The 12,500-nt window shown below is 34.7% G+C and overlaps 1 pseudogene; it reads right to left on the reverse strand.

Annotated features, from left to right (window-relative positions):
- Positions 1 to 12,500, reverse strand: part of LOC137643231 (DE-cadherin-like) — a 154,667-nt pseudogene that overhangs the window by 25,652 nt on the left and 116,515 nt on the right.

The raw sequence follows: 12,500 nt of genomic DNA on the forward strand, positions 1-12,500 counted from the left end.
GAAGGGAATGTCTGAAGCCTTTGTCCTGCAGTGGAATGGCAACGGCCGATGACGATGATAATGATGACGAAGTTGATATATAAAAAGAACTTGGGATGGGAAGGGCAATGAGTAGAGCTAAGATGAGTGAAGCGTTTGCAGTGTCAGTAAAGATTCTTTGATTGGGTGAAAGTGTGCAAATGATTTGGTTCGAGGCTTGTTTGATTAAGAATGGGTGTGGCAGAGGTAAGACTTGTGATAAGCAGCGCATATGGCCCCAGTTTTGGAAAAGAATGAGAAGGAAAAAAGTCTTTTTGATTGGGCTTTAACCGGTGCCTGACTGAGATTGGGGAGAACATACAAGAGTGGTTGCGCGATGAGATTCGAATATAAATGTAGGAAAGAGAGCCAAAGATAGAACTGCTGATTGGTATAGGAATGAAGAGAATGTTCGCGAAATATATTTGGAAAGTACACCTATGAAAAAATAATCTGGGGAAAAGAGTTTTTTGATAAATTATGTCTTAGTGCAGAGTGGTTGGAGGAACAAATTTATTCATGTAATGTTAAGAAGAGGAGTGACTGAAGGTATATCCAATCAATTTTTCATTAAACCATAAGTTATAATGAAATAATTTCGAGGGGAAAGTTTGAACATGTGAATGTAAATATATTTGAAAATATTGAGCTGGATAAGCTAGCGGCGTCGAAAGCATATAAGAAAATAATAAAAAAGAAATGAACTGTGGGCTAGGGTTAAAAAAGCGAAGGAGGATGGGTAGGTGAAAAATGTATGAAATGTATGATGGGAGTCATTGGGATAGAGGGCAGTATTTTTTAGTATATGAGAAATAAACAAATAAAATTAGTAAGCGGATGAGAATATAAAAAAAGTTTATTAAAGGAAACCGGGGATTATGTAAGTTGCAGAATCATGATAAAAGAGAAGAATGCATTCAGAGAGGATGGATAGGCAAGTCAAGGACAAAGCGAGACGGAAAAAAAATAGCCAGTCATCAAAGTCGAAGGGCGAGGGTGAATGTATAAAAAAACAGGCAAATGAACAATTAATGGATTCAGGATTTAAAGGATGAATGTGAATATGACTGTTTATTAGTTTTTATCTTCAGGTACCAATTCTTAGGGGAAACGTTCAATGTTAGTTACAATTTTTCCCTCTTTCTCTCTCACGCTCTCTCTCAAACACAAACACGTACATATACACACGCACTTACACACACGTACGAGCTGTCCTACACACACACACACACACACACACACACACATATATATATATATATATATAATGTTGATTTTCCCCCAAATTATGGGTATCTTCACATTAGTTACCCTAAGTAGCCAACTCTTCATTCAACAAATAAACTAGACAGATGATTAATCTTAAATTGCGCCAACTACATTTCAATAATTTGCATTTAGATTCCAAATGTTACTTCCATGTGGAATACATGATTCAACAATCCTTTCATACATTGTACTCTTGACCTCCATAAGCACCACTTCTTTTCTATACTTTCTGTAAACTTTCCTGTTTCTTGAATTAAGTAGCTCACATCATCTCTCAATCTACCACCATTCATATTTACTCAGAAATACCGATAGGAATCAATTGGTTTAATTCTTCCACCATCTATCTACTTTAAAAATTTTCCTTCAAATTTCAAGAGTCCAATTATCTACATAATATGGTTTATCTTATACAAAAAGACCGTTCATACATTTTTCCTATATTCTGCAGATTCTCTTTTGCAAATAAGTACCAATTTTTTCACAATTCATATCAACTTTTATTGCTTCAACTTTTTGGTTTTAATTTCCTCCATTAACCACACTCTTGTTCATATTTACTTTTAACTTCCTCCTGAAACTGACCTTTGACGACATATCCATCTGGAGTGACCTGGAGAAACTTGAGGTCAAAATGGGTGACGTCCTTCTCGCCGAAGGCCTCCAGGTCTGTGCCTCCCATTGTCTCCTTCACCAGCTCTCGATCCAGGTCGGGGTAGGAGACGGTCTTCCTTCCTCGCCGGGCTAAGCATAGAATCAGTAACACCAAAACTACGAAGAAATAAAAAAGTGTTTTCAGAAAATTATTTTTCGTACCCATCCCTTTATCACATGTTTTTGTTTTCCTTTGCTGAAGGGACGTGTAACCTTTGATCATGGACCCTCAGTTCATATGTGAACATGCGCTATGACCAATTTACTACAATAGTGTTTCTTGCAATTGTAAAAAAAAAAAAAAATTGTCCCAATATTCTGGATATTTTCGTAAATCTTAAGATTCATAACAAAAATATCAAAGCTGTATACTACTAAAATTAATATTAAATGATGCAACGTCCATGACTACCCTACAAAACACTGAAAGACATTTTTTTAAGGTTAATGTTAATGTGCTCCCCTTCTCAATGCTGTAATATGCAACCAAATATTTGTTATATAAATCAAAAGGCATATATATATATATATATATATATATATATATCTATATATGATTATATAAACACGCACATATGTGTAGTATGTGTATGTGTATAAACATGTGCAAGAGATAACGTACTTAAGAGGCAAAGAAGACTTGCAAGGATAATGATGATTGATTGCTGACCCAGGACGACCCTCGAAGTACGTGGAGCATCACAAGGCTGTATTGGCATGAAGGCATAATCTGTGGCATTGAAGTCATAAAGGAATTGATTTTGACGCATATCCATGATACACCCCGAGAAGGATTCGACTTTAGGGGGTATCAAGTTCCACCGATAAGACGCAGATAATGAGGCAAAGCTAGGCATGGCAGAGACACCCCCAATCTGAAGAGGTCCCTGGACGTTGAGAAGGAAGTTAGGGTAGATGGATATGTGAGGATAGGGGATAGTAACCTTACAAGGATTACCACTACCCATGGATGCGTTTGAACCCACAGTCGGTTACTTCAAAGAACATTTCCTTCTCATTCCATACGACAGTGAACTCAAAGATACGATTGTTGTTATTTTCAATTGGGATCGAGACCTTTTCTGTCCCTGATCCGAGATCAATGTAAGTCACCAAGACCCAATTTCTTAGAAACACATAAATGAAGTCTTTAGGATAGTCCTCCCAAGGAGATTCTACTATTGGCCCCATGTATAGAAGAATACCGTTTGGATTATTTGATTTGAATGAAATAGAAAAAGTCGAATTGTCACACACTTTCAAAGGCTCATACCAAGCAAAGCTTTTCTCAAACCTTGCGTTCTTGAGTTCACAACGGGGTCCGTAATTATGATTGTCTATACAATGGCACCTGAGAGTGTTGTTGATAACAACGCAAGTCCCTCCATTGTAACAAAAGCCACTGAAGCAAACTGAGGGGAGGGGCTCGAGTTCCCCACAGTCACAGGTGTATTCGTCAGTGATGTCAACGCCAACCATGGTGGCTGTGCTGCTTGCAACCACTAAAGGAGATGTGAGGTTTGGTCGCATGGTGTGTTGACAGCTTTTCCCTCCACAAGGAGACTTGGATTCATACAAGCAGGAATTTATATCTACCATGGTAACATCTACACCCAATGCTTTAGAAACCTGAAACAAAAGGCAATACACTTGATATGTATAGTATTTTAGTATATGTTTGAGTCAATATTTCATATGAAGGAACAGTAGGTAATAACATTTAGCATAACACAATTCGGCCAAAAACATTCTTGGATTGGATTTCTTCCTACCTGCAATCGATTTTTCATCATGAGTCCATCCAACTTTGCGGCAGTGTAATAGGGCGAACTGTGGCAGTTGTATCGTATTTGCACACCATCCTTGACATCGAGCATGCTGAAAATGTCGACGTTGTTCCGAGGTATCTTATGGATCTTCCCTATTTGGTCCTTAAGGCGCTCATAAAGCGTTTCAGTATTTGTTATCTATTTGGGACAGAATTAATGATAATATTATAATCTTTCCTTCGCAATGGCGGATAGTATTAGATTATTTTTTTTTTGTTTTTTTTTTTTTTTTGGGGGGGGGGGGGGGCTGCCTTCCCGTAGCAGGGAGTGGTTCCAAAGTAAAACAACAGACAAAAATTCCTCTTTATATCAAATATAGAGAAACCTATCAGCAGTAAACCCTCCATATTAGCAGAAGAATCATACTCCAAAACTAAAGAATTACCAATAGCTAAGTAACTTACTGATGATGATTAAGAGATCACATAACTTGATTTCGAGAGCAATTTTCATTTTTTAGAAAACCCAAGTTCTTCCACTCAACAACGTCTGTACTGTAATTTCCCAAATGACTCTAATGCCATCATCCAATAACTTTTAATTAATGTCGTTTTTTACATCGATCAATTTTCTTTACGCAATGGACCACTCACCTTCACCTTACAGCGGAAAATGTTTCCCTTTCTACTTATAGGAGTCACTCTTTGACATTTTCTACCCAATACATTCAAGATGTTACTATATTTCTTTCTACTCCCAAGTCATTTTTAATTACAATCCTTACTCACAAAACCCACTATACATATACATGGCCAAATCTGTTTTAAAAAGTCAGATTCTATTTTCTTGAATACAGTAGTATCTGTAACTTAATTCACTTTACACTTCAAATTCAATTTTTTTTTTCATTAACATTCAACAGCTACATTTACCAATTATTTTCATTGATAAAACTAAGCTGAAAGTTATCATGGTACATTACTTCCATTGCTTTCTTGGAAAAGTTTCTTCTCCTACTAACTTATTTGTCCTAGTTTTTCTGTAATTCATATTTTCTTAGAACTTCACAAAATTAATGAGATTCACTCTAAAACACCTATATGTAACACCTACTTCCATATTTCCTTCACTTCCACTTGATTTTCATGGACCCATCCTTCTGGTCCTATTTACCCTGTCGAACATTCATTTTCAAAAACACATTGAAACTTAATAAAAATTTTGAATAGCTGCTCTCTATTTTCCCCTGAATATTGAAGCATTTGCTAATTTCAGCTACTCTAAATCTCATATCGTTTCTTAGAATCTTTTTATCATCTCAACCGCACACATCATGGAAAACAAGTCACGATGAAACTCCTATTCTTCTTAGAAGTAGCTTAACTCTATAGAGGCAATTAACTATTTAAGCTAGGTAATATGGCATTTTCAATAAGAATATTTCCAGTTGTTCCTAATTGAAAACATGCTACAAAATATCTCTTCAATTCCTTCCACATTCCATTTCTATCAGTCATATACTATTTCTCTGGGTTCCTGCATGGGACGGCTTATTCCTTTTGTAGTTTCTTTTCATTCATACATTCAACACTAAACTCCCCATCCGCAACCATGCCGTTCCATTTCTTTTTAATGTCAGTCGCTTTTTTCCTTATAATTTCTTTATGCATTTAGCTGCCCTTCTCAGTTTTACGCTTCTGTCATCTATTCCTTGTACCACTAAATTCTAATCTTTATTTTCAATATCCATTAAAAATTTTTATTCCAATGCAAGGGTATATTTTATTCAGACTTCTCTAAATTCCTCTCTGAATTTACATCTCTCTTGAATAGATTTTTTCTTTTGACTTTAGATCTTGCTTTTATTCAAGCAGAAATTTTTACAGCTTCTGTCTTTTTCCCAAAAAAATTCCTTCTTATTCCTTTCGCTTGTTCTGAAGCTACACAACTGCGTTTTTAGTCAAAGGAAACTTTTCTTTTTCCTATACCTGATTCAATTGCTTACCAGGAACCTCCTTGTGCGCCTACAAAGCTAAAATCTTTAGGTAAATCAGTTCATCTGGCCGTGTACGCAATTAACTAAGGTGCCCTATATGCGACATGCATGAAGTTTTTCCTACTCCCTGTCTATTTCTACCACTTCTTAAAACAATATCTGTTATAATTTTCAACGATGAGGGATATATAGTAGCTTTAATGTTCAACATAAGTGATTTGTTTTGTTGTGATTAAAAACAACTGTAAAAGCAATTTAGATATAGATGAACACAGCCCTATTCTTCTTTACGTTATATATATATATATATATATATATATATATATAAATAAAAAAAAAAAAAAAAAAAAAAATTATTAGAGATGAATTACGTGGATGATGAATTGTGTTAAAATTGTTGTTCGGTATCGAAAATCTATCTCACAAATAACGCTACGTTGTGAACATGTCTCAACTACAGTATTGTTATGCATCTGACAGATTAATCAATGGCATGTAATAAAAGTTACAACACAGAAAATATTGCTGCAAAAGTAAAAGGAAGTACGAAAGGACTTTTAGAGAAGCCTTTTATCTGGGATTCTTACCGTATTTCTTTTGAGCATTTGATGAGACCGGACACTAGCAAGCATGAGTGACCCTGAGTTCATGACGGCATTGAGATTTAGGTCAACTACGGTGATAGTGACCTCGCCCACAGCCGACTCTTCCCGTAATCTGTCATAAACCTGTTCAAAGTAGATTAAGAGACTAAATAAGTTTTTATTTTTAGGTAATTTTCCCTAAAATATCGTTTATATTCATCTGAGAGTTTACATATCGATTCGTGCAACCTGCACGTAATTTGAGAAATGATCTCTCCCCGGACTGCCTTTAAAAATAGACCCCAGAAAACTTACCTACAGTTAGCCACTTCAGTTATAAGCATGCCAGACTATTCTGTGTATGTATAGGCAAGGAAGATATGAACCGTAACCAAAGAGATAGATCTACTGTAATACTGTCTGGTCAGTCTAAAGGACCCAATAACTCTCTAGCAGTAGTAATTCAAAGGGGGCTGGTGCCTTAGTCAATCCACTACCCATGAAAGAGAACACTGTAAGACATACCTATACAAAACCGTAATTTTTTTGCTTAAAGATCAACTTAAAAAACCAGCTCAACTTGGTAATACACGTGGTCGAAATTTCATATATAAGGTGAGTAACCATACATTGGAATGCGGAGTGTTCGGAAAACACTATCAATAATAAAATCAAGTCTTGTCCATGTAATATATGCAGTTCCTCTCATAAAAAGAGTGTATAATAGCTGCATTATGGACAAAATCGAGAAGTAAGTATTACACGGAAGGAGAGTAAATAATTTTGTAAAAAGAATGAGAATTGGAGTTTAACGAATCTCTCTCTCTCTCTCTCTCTCTCTCTCTCTCTCTCTCTCTCTCTCTCTTCTTCTTGTAAAAAAAACAACAAAAGATAGGATGTGCAACAAGGAGAAAAGGAGGGGTAAAGCATGTGAGATATTCTTTAAGTAGTGCAGCTTTCCTCTTTTAATGTTGTGAGATATTCTTTAAGTAGTGCAGCTTTCCTTTTTATTGTTCAAATTTGGAAAATTATTATATAGTGTAATTCAGGTGCAAACAGACTTCTACGAAAGAATCTTTTGAAGGCTTTAGACTCAGCATCCTGATCATGGTGTAATATCGTGTTCGAGATTAATATCGCATTTGCGATGGACAAAGACAAAAAATCCAGGTATAGATTACCTATAAATTCCTCGAAAAATTTTTGCTATAAAGAAAGGATATAAAGAATATCGAGAACAGTTTCCAGCATACTCTTTAATAGTTAACATATCCAAAGAGGATCGAATGTCCTTTTATTTCAATAGCTCCATGTTCGGCAATGATCCATCGACATTGAAAGATATAAAGTGACCCGCGTTTGTTGTAGTTGACTTTTAGAATAAACTATATCACAAAAGTATCTGCTCCACTAACAAAAATTGGGACAATTCATATGCAAAAAACACTTTTCGGACTCAGATTGATGGTGCAAATTTATACTTTGGAAGAGTAAGTATTTTTCAAATGCTACTGAATGAAATGGCAACAAATCACTGTATTTTAAACGTGTATCCAACTTTTAACACCTAATAAAAAAAGCATAATAAAAATATAAAGCAAACACATACACTGATATACACAAGAGACACACATACACACACACACACACACACACACATATATATATATATATATATATACATACATACATACATATATATATATATATATATATATGAATACATACATACATACGTTATATGTATCCATATATATATATATATATATATATATACATATTCAAATAAGCCATATATATTTTTGATACATTAATGTCTGGATTCTCTTAACGACCTCGGGATCAGAGCCCCAGGCGAAATCACACAAAGACAAGAGCTTGGCTCCGGCCGGGAATCGAACCCTGGTCGGCAAGCTTGTACAGACAGTGACTAACCCACTTGGCCACGAAGAAAGTATATATATATATATATATATATAAGATTATATAGATATACATAATATATATATATATATATATATATATATATATTCTTATGAAGCTGGTCTAGCGTAGAGTAAATGTCGTACCTTGCTGATAATTTTTATTTATATTTCAAATATTGATTTCATTTCTGCATTGAAGAGATGAGCCCCTCTCATGTAAATATAAGTATTTTATGTGATTTGCGTAAGACTTCGTAGTGAATTTCATTACATTCTTTATTCAAGTTGGAATATGTAATTTTGCGTAATTTTTAAGAATTAACTTTTATTTCACGTATGTTAGCAACGAATTTGAAAGTGTTGTAGGATTAGTGAGAGATATGAATAAGCTTAGGTAATGTCTTTTTATATTTTATGAAGTATTGCGTCATGTTTGAGAGAGAATGCTCTCTGACAAATGCTTTGGAAGATTCTTTACCACATGGTGCGTTAGAAATTTCGCTAAGGCCCGGCAAGAGGATGTTATCTTTTTCTTATTTTTTTTTTTTTTTTTTTTTTTTTTTTGCATTTCGGGCACAAAAGTTGGGCGGAGTTAGCTAGGAAGTCGTCTTGCGGGTGCGTTGATGTGTATCTGAGAGTTGCCTGAAACACCCCTGATTCGCCTCTTGATATTTTTATCTAGTAGGAAACTCTGACGCCCTTAGGCACAACCCCCCTCTCTTCCAGACCTTGATCCCGGAAGGTTCTGGAAGCAGTGAGATTTCATATAAAAGGTGACCAAGGTTAGGTTAGCGTCAGAGACAGACAGAGATCAAGTTGAAACGGGAGCCTGAAAATAGCCTCCTTCCCCTCTCCCTCTCTCACTCTAACAATCCAGTGTATTTTTGAAGTATTCATTAAGTTAGTGTGTCCCCTCCTATGTGACTCTGTGCCCCAAAGAAAATCGCATGTTGAAAAGATACGCAAGACTAGAAGGTGATTGTGAATTCATTTTATTAGGGTGAGTGTTGGCATTGTATAAAGTTTTTGTAAACGGCCCTCCCTGTAGGGAAGATAGATTTTGTTACGTGATCAGATTAAATATCATTCACTAAGTGTCAAACTTGATCATTGCATTATTCGGAAATATTTTAAGCATTTGTAAATTTTCATTGCATAATTTCTTTTCTTAGGTTAAGGTTTATTTAGATGTAATAGTTCAAGTCAGGTTATTATACAATTTCACATGGTAACATTTTTGTCTTATTCTAAGTTTTATTTAGAGTTAATTTTTTTCCAGTGACTTATTTTTGTTATGTAAATTCTGTTCAAAATGCTGTAATTTATATAGAATATATTTGTTTTTGTAAAGAGTGTATTTTTCTAATCATCATTATTTGGAACCAGATTCCGCTCAATAACCTGTTAAGAACCACTGTGAGTTAAAAGGTTTTAATAATACTTGAGAATAATTACCCAGTTTAGTTTTAATGTACTAAGAGACCTTTGGATATTCAGTGTTTTACATATTGCTGTCTGGGAGTTCTTTAACGGTCTCAGAATTCGTGTAATAATGTTTTAAAGTGTAACAGTTTTAATGTAAAAGCAAACCAGGTAATTTGGAATTCGAAAGGTTGATGAACTTGTCAGCCGTAGTATATATAACATTAATTGCTTGGTTCTGTACCAACCGTGTTTCACACAATTGTACATAATTCCTTTTGTATATATTATGCTTGTATCTTCGCTCTTCCCTCGCACTAAAACGAACATGAAAATTCATGTCTGGTTTTTCCTCTGTAATATTTTCTGTCTTGTGAACTTGTTATGTCCTGTTGCCTTGAGGATTTGTATATAAGGAGAGTGTTCTACAATGATATAACTCAGTCGTTTCCAACCTGCCTTTGAGTTCACAGCCTTACTCGGCGCCGTCACATTGGTGACCCCGGAAGTCGACTTGCTCCCACTGCCTTCCACCCCCACCTACCTCGCCCCTCCATCTTTCTTCATGGCCGAGTGGTTTAGTCACTGTCTATACAAGCTTGCCGACCAGGATTCGATTCCCGGCCGGTCACAAGCTCTTGTCTTTGTGTGATTTCGCTTGGGGCTTTGATCCCGAGGTCGTTAAGAGAATCCAGACATTAATGTATCAAAAATATATATATGGCTTATTTGAATATGAAAAACACACGTCTAAAAGTGTAAAATTTATCATTAATTGAGTGCCAAGTAACAAACTACCAATTAGCAACGATGGTGAAGATGGGTTGATTTCAATTCTAAGTACAAAACATCTGAATTCGACAGGTATAAGTACAGAAGAATTGTCATTGACTTTGATCTTTCTCGTGGCCAAGTTGTTTAGTCACTGTCTATACAAGCTTGCCGACCAGGATTCAATTCCCGGCCGATCACAAGCTCTTGTCTTTGTGTGATTTCGCCTGGGGCTCTGATCCCGAGGTCGTTAAAAGAATCCAGACATTAATGTATCATAAATATATATATATGGCTTATTCGAATATATATATATATATATATATATACTGTATATATATATATATATATACAGTATATATATATACATATACATATATATATATATATATATATACAGTATATATATATATATATATATACAGTATATATATATATATATATATATACAGTATATATATATATATATATATACATATATATATATACATATATATATATATATATATATATGTATATATATATATATATATACATATATATATATATATACATATATATATATATATATATATATATGTATATATATATATGTATATATATATATATATATATATAATGTGTGTGTGTGGGGGTTAATGATGTATTGAGTTCACATAGAACAAAACATAAATAAAGAGATGTTATGTTAAGTGGTATTAATTACCCAGTTTAGAATATCTTGCCCAATCTAATTAACTTGGTATTAACAATGATGAATGCCGTCTATTTTCTTATTATGATAACCTCTTTATCAGCAAAGCTGAGTAGAAATACTACCGTGCTCATAGAACGAATATACTCGTTTTCAGTTTGTATATATTTTTATGAAATTATAGTTAAATGTCATCCAATTATATGTATACTGATACAGTAAGCAAAGTTTGTGTATATATACAATCATTCAATTTCACTACAGAACGATATAGACTTCATCCTTTGTAATTGTGATGTGATGTTCGGGCTGACCATTTTCAAGACCAAGCTCTTTAATAAATATCCACTGTCTTTAGGCATGGTCCCTGACTCCTCATACAATGTACAATTTGGAACTAACACATGCCATAACTTCTGATTCCTGAGTAATATCTACATAATTATAAAGTACTAGTGAGTATTTATGTGTCTGATACTAATTTTACATTGCAGACGTATATCTCTTTAGATGATTCATATTAAAACGGCTGAGGTTCTAAAAACTTCAATTTCAACTTCATGTGATCCTCCTATATAAACAAGGAATTAAGACAAAGCCAAAATTTAGTTCAGCGTCTAAAGTAGAGCCATTTGTCGATACATTGAAACTAATGTTTGCAGTTAAAAATGACAGTAGAAATGTTTGAGAGAGAGAGAGAGAGAGAGAGAGAGAGAGAGAGAGAGAGAGAGAGAGATGATAAGGAATTGTTCGCTTACCTTAACCCTGAGTAAATGGACCCCAGCAGGCGTTCCCTTCAGCATTGTGATGTTTCCGCCTTTCAGATTAACTTGGAAGTGGTTGGCAACGTCGGATGAGGTCGTCGCATCCACCTCGAATATCTTGTCATCCAGGTCGTAGTCATCCAAGTCCGTCACGTAAACAGCTCCTATAACCATCGATGGAAACTGACCCTGTGAGGAGAGAGATGCACATTCCTCTCAAATTTTTGCCAGCTAATTTCAATGTAATAAAATTCCACTAGCATATTCGATATTGGCAACCTTAAACATCTAGAGTTACGGTTTCAAGACAAAAAAAAAATATATATATATATTATTGAGCACAAAAATCATAAGCTATATTATTTAAAAAGGATTCCACGGACGAATAACTACTCGGTCTCTCACCGTCACCCAGGTGGGGGGAGGGAGAAGTAGTCTTACACTGTTTTTCCGTGATGACAGTATCAGTAACAGTGAAGATTTACTATTTGCTATTTCAAATATCATCGGGGGTAACATATCATTGAGAATTTAAGGAAATAAGATTAACTTCAATGCAATAGTTGCAAAAAACAATTTACTAATTTACCTTCGTGATATGTGAAATTTAGTTTAGTGTTCAAAACGGAAATAT

This window comes from Palaemon carinicauda, chromosome 6 (assembly GCF_036898095.1).
Source record: "Palaemon carinicauda isolate YSFRI2023 chromosome 6, ASM3689809v2, whole genome shotgun sequence".
NCBI classification, from domain to species: domain Eukaryota; kingdom Metazoa; phylum Arthropoda; class Malacostraca; order Decapoda; family Palaemonidae; genus Palaemon; species Palaemon carinicauda.